This window comes from Petaurus breviceps, unplaced genomic scaffold, assembly GCF_028583685.1.
Source record: "Petaurus breviceps papuanus isolate PSGF00001 unplaced genomic scaffold, PetGlider_PUasm1.0 90683, whole genome shotgun sequence".
Classification (NCBI taxonomy): domain Eukaryota; kingdom Metazoa; phylum Chordata; class Mammalia; order Diprotodontia; family Petauridae; genus Petaurus; species Petaurus breviceps.
This window is the reverse complement of record NW_027187308.1, coordinates 549,128-574,901: the sequence shown is the minus strand read 5'-3', so window position 1 is coordinate 574,901 and position 25,774 is coordinate 549,128. Positions and strand designations below refer to the sequence as shown.

The window sequence follows — 25,774 nt, the reverse complement described above, 5'->3', positions numbered from 1 at the left end:
CAGGAAGATGGGTCTTCCTGACTCCGGGCCCACCACTGTATCCGCTATACCACATAGGTGCCATAAATCATATTAAGGACCATAAACAATTCTCCTACAAGGTTCTCTAAAGAAGGGCAATCATCAGAGGATAGAACACACAGGACAGAAACAAAAAAACCCTCTCTCAGGTGTGGTCTGAGTCACTTCCACAAGCCTTACATGACTTCTCCTTCTCTCTACCCTAACAATCTAACTACCTATTGTCCAGCAACAGTATCAATTCTGTCTACTTGCCTTAAGTAACCTAGCTAGGACACTCCAATACCAGCAAATAACCTTGCCTTCACCTACCCTTAGTAAGCTTCTGACACAGTGGAAACCTACCATGGCAAACTCTAGTGTGGGCACACCTGGTTCTAATTGTATTACCATTATGCATCTTCCTTCCATGGTAATGCTATGCAGAAGTCCCTGGCATTTAAGCCATACCTGTGAGTAAGAGATGTATGTAGACAGCAGTTATACCAGAAAACATAGAAATGATTTTGAGAAACCTGGTTACTTCCTAATTTTATAGTGGACATCATAGAACTTCAGCGTCAGGGTATCAAATTGCATATTATAGCCAACTTTCTAGGAACACATATAAAGGGATATACGTACACTGGGATGTCAGACTAGTATATAATTATTAGATTGATGGAAAATGATTTTTTTTAATAAAAAGGACTCAATTTTCCTAGAAATTGTTTTTTTTTTTCACTAAAAGGTATATTGTAAGAATAATTTTCTTCTCAAATATATGTTAGTTCATTTTGAATGGAGAAGTCTGGGTTTACAATTTGCTATATAGCTACCAAATTCTGAAATTTGTTTGCAACATATAATCAATTTTAGTAGAACACTGGTCATAGTTTTTGTGCCATTTTCCTTTTCCTTAGAGATATATGCTCATGTTGATCTTTGTAATCATCACTCCAAGCAGCGCAGGGGAATTATAGTGATATTTTAATTTATTTTCATTGACATTTATCTTTTTTAATAATTGTTAATGAAATAGCAGAAAGAAGATTGAATTTGGAGGCAGAGGACATGAGTTTAAACCTTTTTCTGCTGCTCACTGTCTGTATGAACTTAGAAAACTAATTTGGCCTCAGAGGCCTCAGTTCTCTTATCTGTAAAATGATAAGGATAGGCTTAAATGAATCTCTAAGGTCCCTGCCAGTACTAAATCTTGTGGTACAAATTCACATTTAAGTTTAAAGTCCTTTTTTTTTGTTTTTTAGAGGGCAATTGGTATTAAGTGATTTGCCCAAGGTCACACGGCTAGTAAGTGTCTGAGGCCAGATTTGAACTTGGGTCCTCCTGACTCCATGGCCGGTGCTCTATTCATTGTGCCACCTAGCCACCCCCTAAAGTCTATTTTTAATCAGACTATGTGGTATGTCTAAATGTCAGAATTTTCAAGTAATTTACAAATATTGAAATATAGCTATTAAAAGAGGTTCACAATTTCATACAGTATCTTTTAAATAATAATAAAAACATTATGACATGAAGGGATATTTTATTTTTTTCATAGGATAATAACTAAGCATCTCAGGCCCAAGTTTGGCTTTGACATTTAACGTGTTGCATGATCTCAGGCAAAATCATCTTTCTAGACCTCTATTTCATAATCAATAAAATTGAGAGAATTGGACTGGAAGATTTCTAAAACTCCTTACTGTTCTAACCTTTTGTAATACTGTGATGTCTGGTGAGTAGATATAATTGCAAGCTAAGAAGTACTTAGCTCCTTGTTTCAGCTATTTAATTATTTAGCACCTTGTTTCAGTTCAAGTTTCTTTTGAGTCTTGTCCATGATTATATCAAGTCTTTGTTAAGCAACAGAACTTGTGAAACCCACAGTGGGAGTAACTTGCTGATGCAACAGGAAGGGATGGATGGAATAGGGAGGGACTAATAACCATATATAAGGAGAAACCCAAGCTGGGAGAGAGCAGAACTGAGAAGGGGAATGGTTGTGGAGGCCAGAACTCTATTTGTCTGTTCTGTCTGTATTGACTTTTTGTTTGTGATACTTTGCACAGAAGCCCTGGCACCTTACTGGAAGCCCTGAAAGAGGATTTTCTGGTTGTCTATTTACAGAAGTCCTGGAAGAGGGTTTCAGAGGTCCTGGGACTGTACTGATGATGTGTGTTGAGTTCTCAGCCCTTGTTGGTGGGTCTATGTTGATTTCACAGACAGATAGTGGAGTAATGATTGTTCTGGCAATGTGAATGAATGTTGTTGTGGCTCTGTTAAGCTTTGTCTTCCCAGAAACAGAAACTGAAAAAGACTTGAGATGGACTGGACACTGAGTTTCAATATGAAACTGGATGAGGAACTGGACAAGGAGCTGGGCAAGGAACTGAGAGCTGTCTACCTGTGAATCCAGGTGATAATTGGGTAGATTCAGGGAAGAGCTGGACTCATAGAAGAGGAACCATGGGATTTGTAAACCAGCCTTAAGTCAAAATTGAAAGACCTCTCCTTGGGTACTTAATAGTGACTGAGAAGATCATGATTTACTGTGGCCTAGGGGTGGGAGAACTTTGTACTCAGGCCACACCTGGTATTGTTGTACTCTTTATGATTGAGTTAAGGATGATTGGAAACTAATCTCCAATCAAGAAGAAAGAAAGCTTTTTGACTGAGAGATTAAGACAATGTGATTTAGGGGTAGAGAACTTTGACCTTTGTACTATGTGTCCCTTAAGGAGTCTTGCTCCTTAAGGATGCTTGAGCTAAGCACTTACTGGATGATATCTTTTTGCTTAAAACTATGTGGCCACTTTGGTGAAAACTATGTGGCCATTGTAGTGAGAAGTTGTTATGTTATAACATTGTAGATGCTGTACTTTGGTTCCTGTGAATGCTTTGCTTTAATTTACTGCTGAATAAATAGAGAGTTCACTATACTCTGTGATCAGAACCTTAGAACTATTCACAATAGCAGTCCTCTGGAAAGCTGCTCATGCTTGGCTTTACAGAAGAGAAGAGAAAACAAATAAAAAAACCCCACCTTCAACCAGCATCAAGAAGATATAAAATGTGACATCCCTAGATCAACTCCTATGATTAGCCTGAGGTAGTCATAACAGGAGATGCAGCTATGTGGCACAGTGGATGGACCACTGGGCCTGGAGTTAGGAGGACCAATCTCCCTGAGTTTAAATCTGACCCTTAGACTAGCTGTATGACCCTATGCAAGTCACTTCACTCTTCCTCAATTTCCTTATCTGTGAAATGAACTGGAGAAGGAAATGACAAACCACTACATTATCTTCACCAAGAAAACCCCAAATGAGGTCACAAAGAGTTGAACACAATTGAAAGGAGTAAACAGCAAAAATCATAACAGGTAGTAGTCTCTCTCATAAGTTGGATAGGCTGGAGGGGGGCAGAAAGCTGGCCACCATTTTTGTTTTGATATATCATGAAGCCTAAAGTTTAAACAATAAAGTATTACTCCAGTAATTAGTCATGTATAGGAACCTTGAGCTAGTTATGTGTTCCTAATTTAAGTCAGGGAGGCAAAATTTAAGAGATTTCAGTTTTATATAAATAATAAATCTTCCTATAGTGAATATTGTAAAATATTGGAATGGGTAACTAGGGAAGGCTGTTGACTGACTTTCTCTAAAAATGCATTTACAAATAAAATAGGTTCTCATTTATTTGTGGCATTTTCAGTATAGTTTACCAGAAGGCCAGTGGAAGAACTAGATTATATCTCAAGGTCCCTTCTGTGATTCTATGTGTTAAATAGAAAAGGCAGAAAAAACCTTATTCTTTGTTTTAAAAGTAGTGGAAAACACAAATGAAATTTTACACAGGAAGACTTCTGCACATGTTGGAAATTTAGTATAAACCATTCCTGCTTTGAGGACATTGGTACTGACACTGTTCTTACTCTTTGGAAACATTCAATAATAATTGTTTAATTATTTTCTACAGAGCATAAATAGTAAATACTCCTTGGGTAAAATATTTAGTCTGTAATATATTTTTTAAGGCAATGGATATGATGAGCATAAGATGCTTGCATTCAGAGACTCTGTTCACTTATCACAAGATCAACTTAAAAATAATTCCCCCCTATTGGGGGTAGCTAGGCAGCACCGTGGATTGAGCACTGGATCTGGAGTCAGGAAGACCTGAATTTAAAGCTACCCTCAGACATTAGCTGGGTGACCCTGGACTGGTTACTTCATCTCTGACTGCATCAGTTTCCTCATATGTAAAATGGGGATAACAATAGAACTTAGTTCCCAAAGTTGTTTTGAGGCTAAAATGAAACAATATTTGTAAAGCAATTTGCAAACTTTAAAAGTAAAGTGCTGTTATAAAATATCTTTTTATCATTAAGAATCCTTGTAAGTAATTTTTAAATGTTGATTATGTTGATTAGAAGCACATGAGAATAAAATGTAAATATGTAATATTAAAGCCCTCCTCTGTGGTCAGTAGATATACAGGGTCAGAACCTAATTTTTTAAACTTTTAATAAGTAGACTTCAATCTTGGACAGCTAGACTCTTAGGTAGCATGACCATAATTTATCTCCTTCAGAGACATAACCCTAGTAGCATCACCGATATTTTCTAAGATTTTTTTGTGGGGGAAATGATTTCATCAGTTTAGGGAGGTACTATGTGAGGAAGGTCATTCTATCAATGGAGGAAGGGAGATAGAGAGGAAAGAAAGAAGGAAGAAAGAAAGAATTTATTAAGCACCCACTATGTGGGAGCACTCTGTTAAGTGGTTTACAAATATCTCATTTAATCATCAAAACTCTGGAAGGGAGATGCTATTCTTATTCCCATTTTACAGTTGAAGAAACTGAGGCAAACAGGTTAAGTGACTTGGCCAGAGTCATTCAGGTAATTAGTTTCTGAGGCTTGAATTGGATCTCAGGTCTTTGTGACTCCAGGCCTAGAAGTTTATCCTTGCTTCCACCTAGCTGGTGTATAGTAAGTATTGTACTTACAGTCTTAAAGAGTTTCCTGGGACACAGGTTTAGTCTCTTGCCCAGAGTCACATAGTATATTTTAGAGGCAAAATGTGAAGCGAGGTCTTCCCACCTGTAAGACTAGTTTTCTATCCACTGTTCCTCACTACCTGTTTATTATCTGTGATCATCACCGATCAAGTGGCAGTTCTGAGATGGCTAGAGGCCCAGTTATTTCAGTTCTGATTGTGTTCCAGCATTTAGAAGTCCTAAATGCTTAAAATGCTGGATTCTCCTTTGTACACAATATTCTACTCAGAGCTAGGAGAAACAATTTTAAAAACATGTTTTATTGATGATTTTTGCATTTACATTAGTCATTTCAAATCCCATCCTCTTTCAGATTGAAACCTCCTAATATATACAGTGATCACATGTGATAATGTATACAATATCCTGTTCCCAGACTTTCGGTCTTTGTGCTTCATTATCTGTTCTCTGAAACTTTCACTTTTTTTAGTTACTCAAAGTTCTATTTCCTTTCAGAGATTTTTTCATTTACATTGCTGTAGACATTGTGTATAGTATTCTCTTGGTTCTTCCTTTTTTTCCCATGTTGTATCAATTCATGCAAACCAGGAAGAACTAATTTTAAAATGATTGGTCTTTTCTTCCATAAAAAATATACATAGTTGTCTCAGGAAAAGCAAGTGATTTTTCTTCATTTAAAATACACCACAGAACAGGTTTCTCAACCTTTTTGGGGGGCAGTTCCCTTTGGCAATGATGAAGTCTATGGACTCCTGAGAATATTGTTCAAAAATGCACAAAAATAAAATATTTAGGGTTAAAAGGAGCTAATAATATTGAAATGCATTTATCAAACTATTTTGAAAGCAAGGTCACAGACTGAAGATCCTCTAACACAGATTTTTTTCTCACCTTATACAAATTGAACAAAATGTATACTTGTTCCCTCTTCTTATCTGTTGTATTCCCACCTATCCTTTAAAGCCCAAATCAAATGCTGCTACCTCTTTTAAGACATACCTGATCATCCCTGCTGGTAGCAGCTTTCCCCTAAAGATCAAAAATATCACTTTGTTTTATACCTGTAAAACCTACTATTCTCTCTTATTGTGTACTATTGCTGTCTAAGCATAATCACTGCTAGACTGTAAGCTCTGTGAGGTCAGGGCCTATTTTATCTAATCTTTGTATCTTTCTAGTCCTTCCTACAACACTCTTCAGATAGTAACACTTGATAAATGTCCCTTGAATTGAATTGATCCTTGACTATACAGATTATAATTCCAGTTATTTACCTGAATTCTAGAAGTACTAGAAATCAATCACCACCCCACATTTCATCTTCAGTCTCTCTCGTTATATTGGCTCTATTCCTGATGTATATGCATTTTCCCCGTATTCTAGAAAACAACATTTAAAATATTTTATTTAACCTCTAGACATTCCTTAGTATTATCCTATATTTCTTTTCCATCTCACTGCAAAAGCAAGAAAGAGATATCTATATTCAGTACTACTACTTCCTTGCCACTCATTCCTCAAACATCTGCAATATGGCTTCTATCCCCCTTATGAAAATTGTCTTTTATAGACTGAAAAGTTCAATTATTTGGACTTTTCTCAGCTCTCATCTTCAGTGTCTTTACAGCATTTAATACTGTTGACCACTCTCTCCTTTTTTTTTAATACTCTTCTCCCTTGATATCTATTAGACCTATTTCTTTTCCCACCTGTCTGACCAATTCATCTTGAGGACCGCTGGTCATTGTAAATATATGATCCTATGATCTCATAATTCCCTCATTTATTCATTTTCCTTCTCACACCTCAGTTGTGAGTGGTTCCCAGGCACTGTGCTCTTTCTGCATACTTTCCTTTCATGATGTCATTTGCTCACATGACTTCAACGAACAACTCTATGCCAATGATTTACAAATTTATGTATCTATTCCCTTCAAGTCCTAGTGCTGAATTCCAATTGGTTGCTAGACATCTTCTTCCAGTTGTCTTTCTAGAATTTCAAAGCAAATGTATCCCAAATGGAATAATGCATTATATCCCTTCTTAAACTTGTCTTTCTCTCTCTAATTAAAGGAGTTAACCTTTATATAATTTCTGTTCAATTTCACAATCATCTAGGTTCAAAACCTCAGAATAATCTTTGAATATTCTTTCTCTTTTCTCAATATTATCTCTTTGAATCCAACCTCTTCCTCTCTGTTCCTTGTGTTAGTTCAGACCCTCATTACCTTTTGCCTGGGATCTTTTATTTTTCATAGTATTTTATTTTTCCAGTTACATGTAAAGACAACTTTTAATATTTATTTTTTTGTAAAATTTTGAGTTCCAGATTTTCTCCCTACCTCCTCTCTCTCTTACCTATGGTAAGCAATTTGATATAGATTATATCAACATATATGTATTGTAAAAGAAGAAGCAGAGCAAAGGAAAAAAAAAACAGAAAAAATAAAGTACATTCAGAATCTATCACTCTTACATGAATAGAATTTTCCATTATGAATCTTTTAGGATTGTCTTGGGTCATTGTAGTGCTGAGAGAGCTAAGTCAATCATAGTTAATCAGCACACAATATTGCTGTTACTGTGTACAATGTTCTTCTGGTTCTGCTCACTTCACTCAACATCAGTTCATGTAAGTCTTTCCAGGATTTTCAAAAATCATCCTGCTCATCATTTCTTACAACGCAGTAGTATTCCATTGCATTCATATACCACAGCTTGTTTAGGCCATCCCCTCATTTTCAATTCTTTGCCAACACGAAAAAAGCTGCTATAAATATTTTTGTACATGGAGGTCCTTTTCCATTTTTTTATAATCTGCTTGATATCATAATAGCCTCTTAAGAGAAGTCTCTTCCTTCAGGCTTCACCTTCTCTAACCCTTCATTGAGCTTCTAAAACAATTTTCTAAATACAGTGGTCTGGCCATGTCAATTCTCAGATTAAAAATGAACAGTGACTCCACAATGGTTGTAGAACAAAATTCAGACATTTTAGCCTCGAATTTAAAGATATTTTTAGCCTGATACCAATCTACTTTTCCATCCCCATTTCATAGTATTTCTTTCATATGTGATCAAAATTTTAGCCAAATGAACTGTTACCACATTTCATCTAGTATTCTGCTTCCTTCATACATTTGTCAAGGCTCATTCCTGTAATAGATTTTGTCCTCAGCTCTTCCTGGCAAAATCACTGTTTTCTTTTGAGGCCAACCTTAGGAACCAACTTCATGCAACCTGCACTGATCTCTCCCTGACAATAATCTTCTTCCTTTTGGAATTTTCTTACAACACTTTGTATATTTTTGCCCCACAGTACCTAGAATCATGCATCATACATACACATTAGAACATTAATAAGTGTTAATTAAATTATTGTTTTGTTAAATACTTAGAAACATATTTATTCTACCTGTCCTTGGACCCTATAAACTGTTCAGAATGCCTTGATTCTGCTCTGCAACAAAAAGAACAATTTGAGCTGGTGATTGTGTATTTAAAAATTAGTTGAAGATTAATTTTAGGGGACAGCTATACAGAAATTTTGAAATAACAAATTTCTGTTACTCAAACATTTTCAAAGTGCTCTTCACACAGTTTTCCTATGTGCCACAGACATTGGTAGCACAGGCATTATTATCTTCATTTTAGAGGAAGATAACAGAAATTCAGGCAGGTGAAGGAATTTACCAATGACATCACAGCTAATAAATGTGAGAGCCAGGATTTGAACTGAAGCTTTCTGTCTTTAAGTTATGTATCCTTTCCACTACATCACCCCTAAATGAAAATTGTGGCAAGTTAGTTACTGTATTTAAATAAAAAACATAATTAAAAATAATAGCTGAGAAGTATTAGCTCCATTTTACAGATGATAAAACCAAGGCTCAAGGAGATTGTGACATGTCCAGTGTTGTATAGCTAAGCATGTATAAGAAATAAAATCTGAACTCAGATCTTGCACTGACTCCAAGACAAGCATGCTATCCATTATGCAACACTAATCTTCCTAACAAGTTGACTTTTCAGAATCTGTTAGATTTGCCTTGAGTTTTTGTTGTCTCCACCAACTTTCTATTTGTGTGGAAAGTAGCTTTGTAAATGGAGAAACAGATGCACCATGGATTATAATGGCCTCAATGCTTCACACATTTTCATAACATAGTAATTGGATGCACAGTAAACAAAGCATGAATCTTTGGCAATACAATTATGTTCCTGGTTTATCACAGGTTAGCAATCTGTATATACAATCTGAGTCTTAGTCAAATGACCAGCCCACCAACTTATTAACAAAAGATAAATGTTGTTATAATTTTCAGTATTTGTCCATTACTTCTGTATAAAATTATGATGGTTACCATTGCTTCCACTGTATTTCTCAGTTTCAAATTTTTGTACATGTAGGTCCTTTTCCATTTTTTATAACCTGATAGATATTATTATAGCCTCCTAATAGAAGTCTCTTCCTTCAGGTTTCACCTTCTCTAACCCTTTATTCAGCTTCCAACACAATTTTCTAAATACAGTGGTCTGGCCATGTCAATTCTCTGGTCAAAAATGACCAGTGACTCCACAATAGTTGTTAACAAAATTCAGACATTTTAGCCTCGCATTTAAAGATATTTTTAGCCTGATACCAATCTACTTTTCCAAGCTTATTTCATAGTATTTCTTTCACTATCCACAGTGACTATCCATGGTGACTGCCTTCACCTCTTGGGTAGAACCATTTTCCCTATGGTAACCATTTAGGATCCAGCTCTAAAGTTCCCCCAAACCATAGATCTCTGAGAACTTTTTCTTGCTTTATGTTTACATTTTAAAATTGTAGCTTTTATGACTCATGAAGGAAAATTGAAATCAACAATGGCACTTGTACTACCACATCATTCAGTGGACTTTGAATAGATCTAAAGTCTGTGTTGAATGAATAAAATGTTAAATGTTTGGACTTTCCACCTTGATTTGTATATGGGTTTCACCAATCAACTCTATTGTGCATTACTTCCCCCTAGCTAAGTAAGTTAATATTTTAGCATATTTTTTACCATTTAGTTTTCATAAAGGAAATCAGACATAGAAGTGCTATTTAATTAAATCCAACATACATTTATGAAGTGTCTATTATGTGCAAGGCACAGCGCTAGGTATTGGGCCCATGACATTGGCCTATAACCCAAATTTCTAGTAGGAATAAGCATTTATTAAGTACATTTTATGTACCTGCAAAAATTTCTCATTGATCCTCATGATCCTGAGGGGTAGTTGCTGTTTTTATTCCCATTTTACAGTTGAGAAAACTGAGATGAATAGAGGTTAAAGGACTTACCTGGGATCACACAGCTAACATCTCTCTGGTTCCAAAGTCAGAACTCTGTGTGTATGTGTGTGTCTACATGTGCATGATTGTGTGTATTATACCATCTAGCAGTTTTGGCAACTAAAATGCCATCTCCAATGTTTTGTTTCTGTATGCCATTACTGATTCTTATGGGTCCTCCTTTCTTTTTTTTTAACACCACCTAAAGAGTTTTGTCTCTAAATATAATGTCATTAAAGCAGGCTTAACATTACATTGAGTCAATAGAGATGTCTCCATTTTTTTTGGCTCTCAACCATATTCAACTCATGTGACAGGTCATATTCAAATGAACTGAATTAAATTTTTAAAATAATCTTTTTGTAAGACTATAAATTTCTAAATTCCAGATGTAAACATTATTTACATTGTTGGATTTTCAATTTTCTCCTTGAGTTTTTACTTCAGACAGTAATACAACAAAATATGTTGGCTACAAATTTTCCTTTCTGAAACTAGTGATTTCTTGTGGTCCTGCTGGCCCTGTAAATCTCATAAATTTTTCTCTTGATATTGGTTTCATTTTTAACTGGCATCATAAGTTAGAAATTACAGATATCAATCCTCTTCCTTTTAAAAGATTGTTTTTGCTGATAGGTATTATTTTTAAATATTAGGTATCTAAAGAAAAACAATCATAAATCATAGAATTGTGTATATGCAGCATGCCTCTCCAATGTTTCATGTTATTTTTTCATAACATAATTATTTGAATAAATATTTGGGTTATTTGTGTGATTGGGGAAGTATAATTGGTGGTGGTTAGAACATTGCCTACAAATTAATAACTGTTAGTCTAAATGCCAATAATTAAAATTTCAGAACTACATTCTTATATAAAGAGAAAAGTGAGAGATTCCAGGCCTCTTAAGACATAGGAAATTATTCAGATTCACTTCTTTGATGATTTCTAAAGTGTCCTTAGTGTTAATTTATTCATCGATCAATCAACAAACAGTACCTACTATGTGCTGGATAGACATTGTGCAAGGTGCTCAGAGTAAAGAAGATCCTATTCTCAAAGAGGATTCGCCATTTTGTGGGGAAATAGCTCTGATAAATAGATAATAAATGTGTGAATATACATATATACTTACATGCACACACAGAGTAATTTCTGTGGGAAGGGCATTAGCAAGTGGAGTGAATGAGGATAGTCTTGTTGAGGTGGCACCTGTACCAAGCATTTAAAACTCCGGATTCTCTGATATGGAGGTGATCAGAGAGTACACTCCAGGCATGGGAGACAGCCTATGCATAGGCCCAGAGGTGGAATGTCATATGCAATGAATGGAAAATGGGCTAGTTTGAGTAGCACATAGAATTCTTAAAAGAAACTAATCTCTAGTAGACTTTGGTAGGGTGGGGTCAAATTGTGAAGTAATTGAAATGTGAAGCAAAGTTTAAGTTTTGATTCTAGAGGTAATAAGTAGGAAGCTGCAGGAGCTTCCTGAACATGGGAGAGTGACCGGTGTTTTACAAACAACAATTTGGAATGGTGAGGAGGGTGGAGGGAATAAGCTCCCCAATTAGGAGGCTATTGCTTCAGAGTTAGAGGTAATGAAACCCTAAAGAAGGATGGTTGCCATGTGAAGAAAGAGAAAAAATTAATACAACATTATAGAGGTAGAATTGTTTTACAAATAATTTAATTAATTTATTTACTTTTAGTTTGCAACATTCAGTTCAAATTTTCTCCCTCTCTCTCCCCTCCCTTCCCCACTCCCCATCCATGGTGGCATGCAATCTGATATAGGTTCTACAAATACCTTTACATTAAACATTAGTCAAGTTGTAAAGAAGGATTATAACCAATAGAATGAACAAAAAGAAAGAAGGAACAAAACAAAAAAGAGAGAGACCAAGTAGTTTGCTTCCATTTGCTTTCAGACTCCACAAATCTTTCTCTGGATGTGGATAGCCCTTTCCATCATGAGTTTTTTAGAGTTGCCTTATAGCTTTGCATTGCTGAAAGGTGGCTAGTCTATTGAAGTTAGTCATCACAGATATGATGTGTCTGTAATTGTGTACAATGTTTTCCTGGCTCTGCTCTTCTTACTCAGCATCAGTTTATGTAAGTCTCTCCAGGTTATTATGAAGTCTGTCTGCTCCTCATTTCTTATAGCATGATAGAATTCCATTGAAGTCATATGCCACAACTTGTTTAACCATTCCCCAGCTGATGGGTATCCCCTTGATTTCCAATTGTTTGCCACCACAAAAAGAGCTGCTATAAATATTTTTGTCCATACAGGTCCTTTTCCCACTTATATGATCTCTTTGAGATATAGCCCTAGAAGTGGTATTGTTGGGTCAAAGGGTATGCACATTTTTACACCCTTTGGGCATAGTTACAAATTGTTCTCTAGAATGGTTGGGTCAGTTCACAACTCCACCAACAATGTATTAGTGTTCCAATTTTCCCACATCTTCAGCATTTATCATTTTCCTGTTTTGTCATGTTAGCCAATCTGACTGGTGAGATGTGGTACCTCAGAGTTGTTTTGATTTGCATTTCGATAGAGGTAGAATCTTGACAAAATTAGAAACTGATTGGATATGGGGACCGAATTAAGGATAAGTCTGATGTGGCAGGCTGAATACTTGGAAAGTGGTACCCTTAGAAGAAATAGGGAGAGTCAGGAAGAGAGGAGGGTCTGGAGAAAAATGAATGAGTTATAGACACTTTGAGCTTAAGAAGCCAATAGGATCCAGTTAGAAATATCCAAAAGTTCAAAATGATGTAAGACTGGTTCTTGGGAGTGGAAAATAAGGCTATATATAGTAAAACTGGGAGCCATTTGCTTAGACATAGCACCCAGGAAAACTGATGAAATCACCAAGCAAGAAACATAGAGAAAGAAGAGAAGATGGCCTAGAAGAGCTCTGGGGGGGGCACACCCACCAGATATGGATGGATGATAATCCATCAGAGGAGAAGGAGATTTATTGAGGTTATACATTTTATTTAACATTTCTTTTTCCTTTTGGAGAGTTGTAAGAATTTCTCAGGATATCATAAGCCATTTTTGACTGACTTTATCTTGCTGTTTTCATCTTTGCTTTTGCAATTTAGCTCATTTTGTGTACTAATTTGTGGAGGAAGTGAGTTCTTCCCCCTCCATATAGGTTACTTATTAGCTCTTTTGTCTTTTTATTGGATGGGGTGACGATGGAAGGCAACACTACTCTCTTTAGCACTAAGATATGACGTAGAACTTGAAATTATGTTTCTTAGAAACTACGTTCAGAATAACTTTTAAAATACAAGTTTGCAATATGGCACATTTCAAATTACATGAAAAGAGATAAGAATCTGAGTTAGCAACTTTTCCTTTTTATAACCCTATTTTATTTTGACAGAATTTTCTAATTCAAAATAAACACAGACAAAATTTATCAGAAAATATTCTGATAAAATTAATACAGTGATATTTTAGACTTCTGTATTCCTCACAGTACTAAACACTGTGATGGGAATAATTACTATTTAATACATATATAGGAAAACAGCACAGAGTAGTGAAAATGGCTCCAAACTATAATTCAGGAACCTAGGTTTAAGGCGTAGCTCTGTCAATAACTCTTGTGATTTAAGGTAACTTACTTTACCTTTTGGGGCTTAAATAGCCTAAAAATGGAGATAATTTGAGAAGTTAAAGTAGCTACAGGTTCATGTCAACTGAACAACTATGGGCCTGCCCAGTTGTTATGGACATTATGTTTGTTTAGTCTCTTGCCTTTGTCATCCAGCAATTGTTTTATAAAAAGCAATTTTATACTGTTTCTGATTTTCATAAAAGATTATTTCATCTTTGAAATAAAATAAAATGGAGATAATTATGATTATGCTTCTATTACAGAGGATCGTTGCTAGGAAGTAATTTAGAAATTATGAAATTCTGTAGGATGTCAGTCACTATTAACTGATAAATGTTTATTGTGTTGACATGTTTAAGCCTCACACATTAGCTTTAGAGGGAGCCTTATCTTTTTGAGGGGTAGGGAGGTATTGCTTTAATATCACTCAGCTTTCTTATTAAGATTTTAAACCTTAAAATTGATCTATAATACTGTCCAATTTTGGATTTCACTTATTGGTCCATGAAATGGATAATTCATTAAACTTCCACAGCTGTAAACAAACAAAAAGCTGACTATCATTTCATAGCAGTAAAATCAGTACACATGTGTAGCAAGATTTAGCCTAATTAGATTTATGGTATAATCTTCCCATTAAAAAAATCTCTTTTCAAAATTATACTGAGATGCTAGTAACAGGAATTTTAATGTGAAAGTGAAAACAGTGGAGAAAATTAGTGCTAAACATATGCCTCTTTATTGCCATTATCATTAAATATTGAATAGCATGATGCTTGTATCCTTTCAGCCCAATCTGCTCCCTTCTAGGAATCTGGCCAGCTAGTCCTGACCACCCAGACAGTGAAAGCTTGTCCTACCTAGCAAATGCAAAGGAGCGGGGCAGTTTGCACAGAAACTACAAGGACAACTCTGTTTTTAAAACTCTGGCAATATTTCAACAGAGCAGCCAAGGTTTTTCTGATGCAGCCCTATCTTCCTCTCTACTGCCTAAATTTCAGTTACTTAATAGGCAGTCTTCATCCCTTCTTGTATCAGGGTTATTTGTAAAAAGTTATATTTTCAATTGTTTCTCCCCTCACCCTGTTCTAATGCTTAAACCATGATTTGTTGATAGCTTTCATTCTTATTCCTTATGGCATTGGTTCTTTTGCCCTACTCATTCTTATTTCTTTCTATTTGAGAATAGGACCACATAGTTGAACAAGGGATCTCTAAAATTTCTAGCCCATTGAAGTAGATACAAGTATATTATATTAGAAAATACAGAAATAAATATCCATTTTTCCAGGAATCAGCGAACTCTGTAAGGGATCTTTCTCATGATTTTACTCAATGTAAGTCTTAAAATTTTTAACTCTTCACTACTTTCTGGCCATGTCCATACTTCACTGCCTCCACCGTAGCCATCATACTAATCCTTCCCACATACTAGTGCCCACTATGGAACTATATACTCTCCTCTCTGAGATGCCAGGACCTTATTACTGATAGTTCACCTTATCTTGCCTGTACCAGGCCTTCATACCACTTTTTTGTCATTTCTATAACAAATGATCTCTTTCCTGCCACCACTGCTCTCCCCCAAGTCCCAGCCCTTTCCCAGCTTTCCTTTCTGTGTTGTTTTCTGCCAGTAGAGTGTAAGCTTCTCAAGGACAAGGACTGTCTTGCTTGGTCCTTTTGTATCCTCAGACCTTAGCACATTTATTAGAGTATTTATTAGAGTTCATTTCATTCATCCATCAAACTATCTAGTTATTGGGGAAAAAAAGATGCATAGTCAGTAGTGACCTTTATGCTGATTTTATTACCTAACGTTTAAATGATATAACAGAAACACCAATTTACTACTTCAATGTGTATAAGAATGCTTAAAATAATGAAATCTTAGATTTTTGTATTTTAGGTAGTGTAAGAATTTTCTAAAATTAACCTCATTATAAGAAAGTAATGTTTCATATTCTTTGAATGTGGATATAAATATGATTATATCCTTAGTTTGTGTAATAATAATGAAATATATTATAGCAGAGAGTCTTGGAGTCAGTAAGACCTAGGTTCTAGTCCTACTCTGATGTACTCACTGTGTGACCATGAGTAAAAGAATTAATCTCTTAGTGCCCTAAGTAAATCTCTCAGAATAGCATTTGCAGGTGAATTTTGATCCTGAATTAGTGAGGAGCCCCAAAATCGATGAAATTAGAGTTTGAACCACTCTTTCCCCCCCCCAAAAAATGGTATAGTATAAAAAAATGCCAAATTTAGACTCCTAGAACTAGGGTTCAAATCCCACCTCTGCCACTAATTACCTGGGTGATACTGGCAATTTACTTCACCTCCTTAGGCATCAGTTTCCTCACTTGTCAAATTATAGGGCTGGTCTCAATTTCATGTAGAGTTATTTGTATGGGGGCAGGTAAGTATCTCAGTGGATAGAGCACTGATCCTCAAGTCAGGAGGACCTGAGTTTAAATCTGGTTGCAGACACTTACTGTGTGATTCTGGGCAAGTCACTTAACTCCTATTGCCTCAAAAAAAAAGTCATTTGTAGCTCTGGATCTTATAATCCTATGATTAAAATCATCAAGTCAAAATGCATTAAACTTTTTTTTAAAAGCAATTATATATTAGTAAAGCTCCTAAAAAAACCATTAAGGTGGTAAAGTGGATAGAAGACTGGGCTTGGAATCAGGAAGACATGAATTCAAATATGGCCTTAGACATGTACTAGATATGACCCTGGGTAAATCACTTGACCCTCTTTGTCTCAGTTTTCTCATGTATAAAATGAACTGGAGAAGGATATAGCAAACCACTCCAGTATCCAGTTTGAACAAAATCCCAAAATGGGATCATCAAGAGTCAAATGTGATTGAAATGATTGAACAAAAGCAACAAAAAGCTCTTAAGCCATCACATTACCTCATTAGAACATGGAGTTTTTCTGAATCAATTTTAGAGAAAGATGAAACCTTTTTACATAGAGTCCATTTCTTCCTTTAAGATGAAGTTCAAGCACCATCTGTCTTATGAAATCTTTCCTGGTTTACCCCATCTCTAGTGTCCTCCTTCCCAAAATGACGTGCATTCAACTACTTTGTGTGTATACAATGTATACATATTCACTTTATTTTTTTTCTGCATATAAGTATATTGTTGTCTCCTCCTTCAGAAAATAAACTTAAATATAGGCGTTGCTCCCCCCATTCTTTGTAGATGCATTCCCAGCACCAAGCCCATTGCCCAACATAGTTGACACTTAATAAGTACTCATTGATCAATCCATTAATTGATTGATATAATCAACACATAAACTGTGTCTGATTGCTTCTTGAGAAGAATAGTACGATGATTAGTATGGTTATACAGCTTGTAATATCTACTCCAAGTGAGTCTGAGGCTGGTGAATTGCTTCAGCTGAGAAGTTATGTTTGGGCACATTAAGTAAATCAGTCATGTCTACACTATCTGGAACCAATATAGTGAGTATCTAAAAGGAGAAGGAAGGGGAGGTATACCAGGCTGCTTAAGGATAAGCAAACAAGTCAGAAATGAAGCACATTAAAAGTCCCATGCCAATCATGGGTTGGGTCAGGTCTATGAGTGACCGCTGCATGCCCAACCCTAGAGTAGGAAGACCTCCTACTCAGAGGGAGTAGGACAAGGAGAAGTGATAAAACAATACAATACAATAAAAAGGTTACCATATAACTTTAACTCAGTCCTCAGACCATAGATTCCCACCATGTTCTCCAGAAATGACTTTTCCATTCCATTTTTTCCATCTCCCTCTCCATTTTATCAACTGGGCTTACTTTGCTTTGAGCAACCTTTAGGTCTGCTCGAGTGGGTGTTTTGTCAGTGTTTTGGCACATTAAAATATATAGCTTAAATTTAAATAGCAATTTATGGTTTACAAAATAATCATGAGCAAAATATTTACCTTACTAACCATTTCTAGTTGTCACCACAGAAGGTAAAAATCGAAAAAATCATTTAGAAGTGGATTCTTCATGAATACCTTTAAGAGTCTGCCAAATCCTAAAGACACTTTTTATAATAATGTTTTAAAACACTAAACTAAAATGCAGAGAATTACAAAGGAAACCATTTTACTGAAATAAGATGTAATTCTTTCCCATCCAAGTTCATGGACTCCTATAAGTTTGTCCATGGTGTCGACACCATGAGGGCTTGTGGACCCTAGGTTAGAGGGTGAACCTCTGACTTAGAGGGTATTCACCTAAAGAGGGGAAAGATTTTGTTACCATCCTGAACCTGTACCCCTTCTTATTATTACATCTATCATGTATTCAATTGCAAAATAAGGCATTCCATGTGTCATTAATATTAATACTGCTACTGATGATAATAGTAATGATAACAACCTTGAATCAAAGCTATGAGATAAAGGATAACACCCAAGTACTAGGTAACAGACTAGTCTTTCTAAAATTTGATAAAAGTAATAATGTAGCAGAACTTATATAAAGCTATCCTGCTAAAAAAAAAAACAACACAGAAAACTATCCCTGGAAAACAATTATTTTTGGGGGGTGGAGTAGAAGTACAGAAAGTTACCTTGACAACTATGGTGATTTGATATAAAATATGCCAAGTACCAAAGAAGTTGGACACTATTTAATAGATATTATTCTAATTTATTTTTTATTGATGTTCTAGTAAAAACAGAAATTATTAAATAGTAAAAACAGGGATTATTAACATAGGTAAATTGTTTTTGTTTTGTTTGTATTTTAATAACTATATATCATTATTGATTCCTGTATATATTTTGCTTTGAAAGACATTATTCTGAGAAGGGATCCATAGGCTTCACCAGACATAGAAAAAGGTTAAGGATCTCTGAAATAGAGGAAGCAGTACTTTTACACACTAAATAGGGGAATAGCTATTTTACTAATAGAGAGGTTTGAAAAAAAAAATAAAAGGCCAGTCAACATATACTTGAGTATTTACTCTTTTCCAGGCACTATACACTATAGTAGTTCTTCTCTCAGGTTATGTTGGTTCATAGAAATATATACTATTAGAAAGAGAAAGGGTCTTTGGAAATTATTTAAACCAACTACCTTATTTTATCATTCCTGAAACTAAGGCATGTTGATTTGTCTAAGCAAGTCAGACAACTGATTTTTGACAGATCAATCAAGAACTAGAACCCAGGTCCTCAGTTGCCAATCTAGTGCTTTTCTCAATATACTGAACTAATCCCTTAATCTAGATTCTACTGTTTTAAAAAATAAAATGCCATAATTTTGGTACTTTTAATTTTTTTAAGAACGCTTATTTAATGATATACTCACAGTAACTTTACTGTTGTTGTTTTTGGTTTCTTGAAACTGGACTAGCCATCCAGCAGCAACATATCTGCTTTTCACTCCTAGGTCATTGGTCCAGGTTACTACAACTTTACTATGAGTAAGATAATAGTGTGATTGGACAAACTGGATAAAAAAAAAGTAACTTTGTGAGAGTGAATAGGCATAATCCTTAAACTAAGGTAGAGTCTGGAAAAACTGTCTAGAAGTGTGCAGACAAGGTAATCTTAAATGGGGGTCCTTAAACATAAAAAATATTTTAATAACTTTATTTCTTGTATATATATGTACATATATGTGTATATATATATATATATATGTGTGTGTGTATATATATATATAACTTATTTCACTTGTATTTTATTTATCCCTATCACACAAGAAGGAGTCCCCAGACTTCACCAAACTTCCAGAGATGTTTGTGACACATAAACAGGTTGAGAACCCCTGCTCTAGATATGGGAGCCAAAGAGTAATACAAAAGTGATCTAGGAGTAATTTCATATGTATGTATTTAAGCACAGTATACACTCCTTGACTTCTAATTGGTTGACTCTACTGATAATCTAGAATCTATGTTTGGTTTGTTTTAGAAATCTAAAAGGGGGGGGGGGCAGCTAGGTGGCTCAGTGAATAGAACAGTGGCCCTGGAGTCAGGAGGATCTGAGTTCAAATCTGGCCTCAGAAATTTAACACTAGCCGTGTGACCTTGGGCAAGTCACTTAACCCCAACTGCCCTGCCCTCCAAAAAGCACAAAAAAGAAAAGAAATCTAAAAGTTAACTTGTTAATTCTTATTTACCCTTCAAATGCAAACAGGGTCAATGGATTTTACAGTGCCCTGAAAATTCAAAGGCTGAGAAACTTAATCATTTTTTTTGACCATCCTTAAATTACTTAAGTGCTATATAACTTAGATTCCCATTTTAAAAAAATAGGGATAATACTAACCTGCCTCATGGGATTAATTTGAGGAATAACTAATAAAAATGATTACAAAACACTTTAAAATATAAATTGATATCGAAAAATATTTTGAGATATCTTTCCATTTATTAATAGTATTTTTATAAGAAATAAACCCAATATTTCCCCTTTTAGAATTTGACAATTTAATCTTTAGTTTAATCCCAAAATATGTACAAATATTTTGTGTTTTTGTACCCTTGACTTATTAATGGTTTTATTAAATGCCACTTGATATTGAAAAATATTTTATATGCTAAACTTTTAATTAACCTCAAGAGAGAACATTAACACATTCTATAAAATGGCAGCCCTTTCTAGTGCTAAGATCACTGGTCTGAGAGTAGGAGTGTTAGAAATGAGGATTCACTGCAGTTTATCTATGACACTTTTCCTTCAGATTCCCTTTGATAAGGGTCCTTTCCATTCTTTAGAAGGAGATGACGTTGGAGGTGGTTCAGTGATGTTTTGGAGGCAGCACTAGATTTGAAGTGAAGAGGAGCTTAGTTAAGATTCTGTCTCAGACACTTATGATCTGTGTCAGCCTGTGCAAATCACTTGACTACTAACAGCCTCAGTGTGTGCATCTGTAAAATGGGGATAAATAATAACATTTGACCCATTGGGTTGTTGTGGGGATCAAATGAGATAATGTATGAAAAGCATTTTGCAAACCTTAAAATACTATCTAAATGTTGGTTATCATCATCATTATTACAAGTATTAGTAGTAAAAGGTCTGAACCTTCTGAGGCTCAAGCTTTCATGCTGATAAGATTCTCCTCCAAGTTTCTTCAACTCAGAGTTGAATGTATTCTTGTCAGAGGAAATGCCTTCCTGAATACCACTGAGGATACTTACATCTAAAGGGTCTGGCTGAGTAGGGCTGAGCTGAACAGGTAATGCTGAGACATTCCTGATGAATAGGGTGCTGGAACCCTTCTGTTACTGTCAGAGCAACTACTGCCATGGGTGCTTCCTGGCTCCTGTGACATAGTAATAAAGCATGTATAAAATGCAGCTTTTACATCCTGGAGCTCTCTTTTATTTTGGGGCCCCATCCCGTAAGAGAGAAATGCAGCCTAAAAGGAAGGAATTAAGATAACATCAGCCCAAAGGAGAAGAAAAGGATGAAAGGTGATTTGATCACTTTTCTCTAGATTACAGAGTTACTAGAGAGAATGTAAGAATAAAAGAGGAATTGTGTTTATGTGTCAACAGAGGGAATTCAGATAGTAAGGAAACAGAAAAGTCAGGGTTTTTTTTTAATTGAAACATGTTCTTGGGGGTGGAAATGGATGCCTGGCATTGTGGGGTAGCCAAAAGAATGTTCAATTTAATGTCCTGGCTCCGCCATTTAATAGTTGTGTGACCAAATCATCTTCTGTCTCTGGGTCTCAGTTCCATCATTTGTAATATAACAAGTTAGATGGCCCTTCCAGCTCCAACAGTCTATATTTCAGTAATAAAATCTGCTTAGAGTGGTTTAAGTGAAGCCTGTCAAAAGACTGACTGACCTCTAAAAATTTTTTCCAGCCTTATGATTTTAATTAAACAATTAAAATTATAATGTCCTATGACAATCTCATATCTAGTGGTAAGTTGAAAATAAGATGAAAATACATAAGAAGATACAGTGAGCACATTTAATTTTTATTATTGTAGGTGATATTAAATTTATTTTCATCCAGTTCTTTAAGGTTTAAAAAGTACTTTCATCAGAGCAGGATGAAAATCTTGATAGTGGGTGAGAGTCACTGATGGTTGGAGTGCATTAGAAAGAGATAAACTTCAGCCTCCATTTGAGATCATAAAATCATAGATGATAGGACACCTGCTACTTAGTTTATACAATGTTATTAGTTTATTATGCAGTATTCAATAAGTATGTGTTTTAAACATCCCATTATGATTATTTTTGTTTCAAAATTCCATCACTAATAACAGCAATTGTTTTCTCAAGATGGGCAAAATGGAGAATCCCTCTTCGCTTGTTTTCATGTAGATTTCTGATCTTTTACTGTAGATTGATGTGTCAGGAATGCTTCAGTCATGATTATGAATATGAATTTGAAAGTGGCATATTATTTCTTTTACAGGTGAAATAATTTTAAATCCTTGAGTGATGAGCTACTTTAAAAAATGGCAGATACAGCTTTGGGTAGAAAAAGAAAAAACAGAATGTGAATCCTACGCCATGTAGCTTTCTTAAGAACTCACACTCGCTCCAATTTTGACAGAGATATTCTATAAAGAAAAAAACTCTAATGTAAAATAATTCATACAATTGGTTTCTCATTCCTAATTAGAAGCATCATAAAATAACCAAATATGTGGCCAGTAGAGTTTATGCAGAACAAAATCATTTCTCTTCTTCCCCCCCCCCAAAAAAAAAAGATTTTTAGAAGCAAATTAACCAAAACACAAAGAAGTTTTATCTGTGACTCTATTTATTCAGGTAGTGGGAAAGAGTGTGGGGCTCAAAGTCACACTACAAATCATATTTCACAATAATCATTACAGTGAAGCTAGAAACAATTATGAAATGTTTCTTGCTTTCCTAGTCCTGAGCACAGTGACTTGACATGTTAAGCATTTAATAAATTCTTTTTGAATTGAATTAAATTGGTTTATATGGCTATGTTTGCATTTGGTAAATAGGTCCTTCAGTAACTGATTCAATAAAAACATGTGAATGGACCACTTCAGGTAGTTTATATTGAGTGATAAAAGGTAGGCAGTTATGGGGCATGGATGGGGGACATGCTAATTTATTTCTGAACTTTAAATTTATTTGCAAATAACATGTTATAAAATATCAGACTATAAAGTTAGTTTTTCTAATCTTCCCAAATACATTCCCGTATCATTCTACCACTTTAGAGGGTGCACACAAATAAGTAATTAGACTGTGACTTCTCTTTATGGCCGTATGTATTGCATTATTGTGGCTTTAAAAACAAATTCCTATCCTCTATTATAGAAAAGTAAAAAGAAAATTAATCAGAATATACTTTTCACAAACTTTTTGGTTGAATATTTACTTTTACAATATTATGGATGATATATTTTGTAAATAATTCACTAGGAAGGCCAGGGGAAGGGATTACACATTTTTACAGGGTCTACTATGTGTCAGCCACTGTGCTAAGCACTTTTTTACAAATATTATTAATATCCCTTCCCCCCCACAACAACCCTCTGAGGTAGATGCTATTATTATCCCTATTTTACAATTGAGGAAATTGAGACTGACAAAAATTAAATGACTTGTCAAGAGTCACACAACTAGTTAGTGTCCGAATCTAGATTTGAACTCAGGTCTTCCTGATTGTAGGCCAAAACATTCTATCTACTGCACCACCAGCCTCCTCACACTCCTCTGAGTCACTGCTACCAAAGTGATTTTTTTCTGAAGCATAGATATGACCACATGACTCCTTTGCTCATACAAAGCCATTGGCTTCTTATTGACTCTAGAATGAAATATCAACCTCTGTGTTTAGATTTTAAAGCCTTATACAATTTGATCCCAACCTGATTTCCAGCCTCACTGGACATTACTTTCCTCCCACACAATCCAGCCAAAATGGCCTCTTTCTTTCTCACAACACTCCCTTTCCCATGCATTGCCCTGACCATCTCCCATGCCTGGTATGTACTCCCTCCTTACCTCTGCTGCATAGAGCCTCTTTCAGGTCAAGTCAATCAGTAGTAATAAGTGCCTACTGTGTGCTAGGAATTGTGCAAAGTGCTGGGGACATGATGAAAGAACAAGAAGAAAGTTGCAATTCAGGCATTCTCTTCTGCATGAAGTCTTCCCCCACCCCTAAATGCTAGTCATGTCCTGTCCAAACCACTTTGTATTCAATTATTTTGTGTGTTTATAAAATGTATTTATGTATACATTTTTATATGTACTCATCATTTAAACTCATTGCAAATATGTATTGTTTCATTATTTGTGCTTGTATCTTTTGCCCTTTATCCTTCAATCTAGTCTACTGATGATTGTTTTTTTTTTTTCAAACATACTTCAGACTTGCTTACTATAGCGTGTTTTGGCTCCATTTGTCTATCTTGTGATAAAGCCTCACTGATCCAATGCCCTACCTCATTTTCACCCTTTGGTTCATCAGACACTTTACAATTTGTCTGTACTTCTGGATTGATTAATCTAGAATTCAATTTGTTGCTTAATTAAGGGTAACAGTGAAACGGAAACATGTCTCATTGTATCTCTTTTGCAGGAACGACTATTCCTCTGATGTTTTATATGCTATCAATAAGCAGTCTATCATATCCTCTCAATGTTGGAAGCTATTTAGTGTACCTCATATGTGACCAAGAATTTCTTCTGCAACATGCATCAAAATTCATTATCTAGCTCCTGTTTGATGATGTCCTTTGATAGAGTATTCTCAAATCATTCCATATTTCTAATTATTAATGTCTCCCTCCCAGCTAGGTAAGATGGTACCTGGCCTATGACTGCACTAGAATCTTTGGACTGAACTTCATGGGTATTAGGGAACTCTGGGTAGTCTATCTGCCCATAAACAGTCACTTCCCAAGTCCTAATTTTCCATAGCAATTTCTTTAAGCATAGTTAAAGTATAAGGTGGGGTCAGTAAGAGTAGTCATGAGGATGAATGTATTTCTGTTCCTTAAGATCCAGAACTGGAAAAATGATCAAAGAGGTGGGAACCCTCAAGTTTCTAATTGGTTTGGGGTGGGGTATTTTGGCTAAGAAAATTGCTTAAATTTTCTAGTTCTCATTTTTCTCTTTCTTAATATAGGAACAAAACCAACAGGGAATTTAAATTCTTGCCTTCACTGCCTACTTCATAGAAAGGTTATTGGGCATTAATCATTTTAGGCTCTCAGAAGAAGGAACTATGGGATACAGTATCTCCTGAAATAAGCCTTGGAGGTATTCCAGCATGATACTTTATTTAATTTTAAAGGGGAACTAGGTCTGAATATTGAAATTAAATAAATTCAAACCCAAGAGGCAGAATGAAGTGAATGGTAAGGCAAAACACAAACCTACAAATCCACATCTTAAATACAAGGCTTTGCATAGGTAACAACTTCATTCATCCTCTGAGAGCTAGGAGCAGGTGCACCCTACGAGAAAACCACCTGCTGACCATCCCAACTGTGGTATTTATGCCAGCTGTGGAAGCATCTGTTGATTCTCTTCCCAAGCAATAGGAATGATGAAGCTGGCATGTTGACTCAATGTGGTGCACTCACAAATTAGTTTAATTGGCATCCTTAACCTTGTAGTTATTACTGATATGTCTTTGTTGTGTTTCTCCTACTATTAATTCTGGACTCTCTTCTCTTTCTTTTAAGTTGCCCCTACAATTTTGTACAAATGATTACTAGGTCCTATCATTTTTATTGGAGATAGAGTATCGGTATAGCTGGAAGGAGTCAGAAGGTCACGAGATGTATAATGCCACTGTT

At 35.3% G+C, this 25,774-nt stretch overlaps 1 protein-coding gene and 1 long non-coding RNA gene across 6 annotated transcripts in view; one reads left to right on the top strand and one right to left on the bottom strand.

Annotated features, from left to right (window-relative positions):
• Nucleotides 1–25,774, top strand: part of ALCAM (activated leukocyte cell adhesion molecule) — a 252,179-nt gene that overhangs the window by 36,267 nt on the left and 190,138 nt on the right. The window lies entirely within an intron of this gene.
• Nucleotides 98–25,774, bottom strand: part of LOC138144012 (uncharacterized) — a 152,479-nt gene continuing 126,802 nt past the window's right edge. The window contains exon 5 of the long non-coding RNA XR_011163844.1: nt 98–25,774. This exon is cut by the window's right edge and continues 16,646 nt beyond it. This is a non-coding gene — a long non-coding RNA (uncharacterized lncRNA).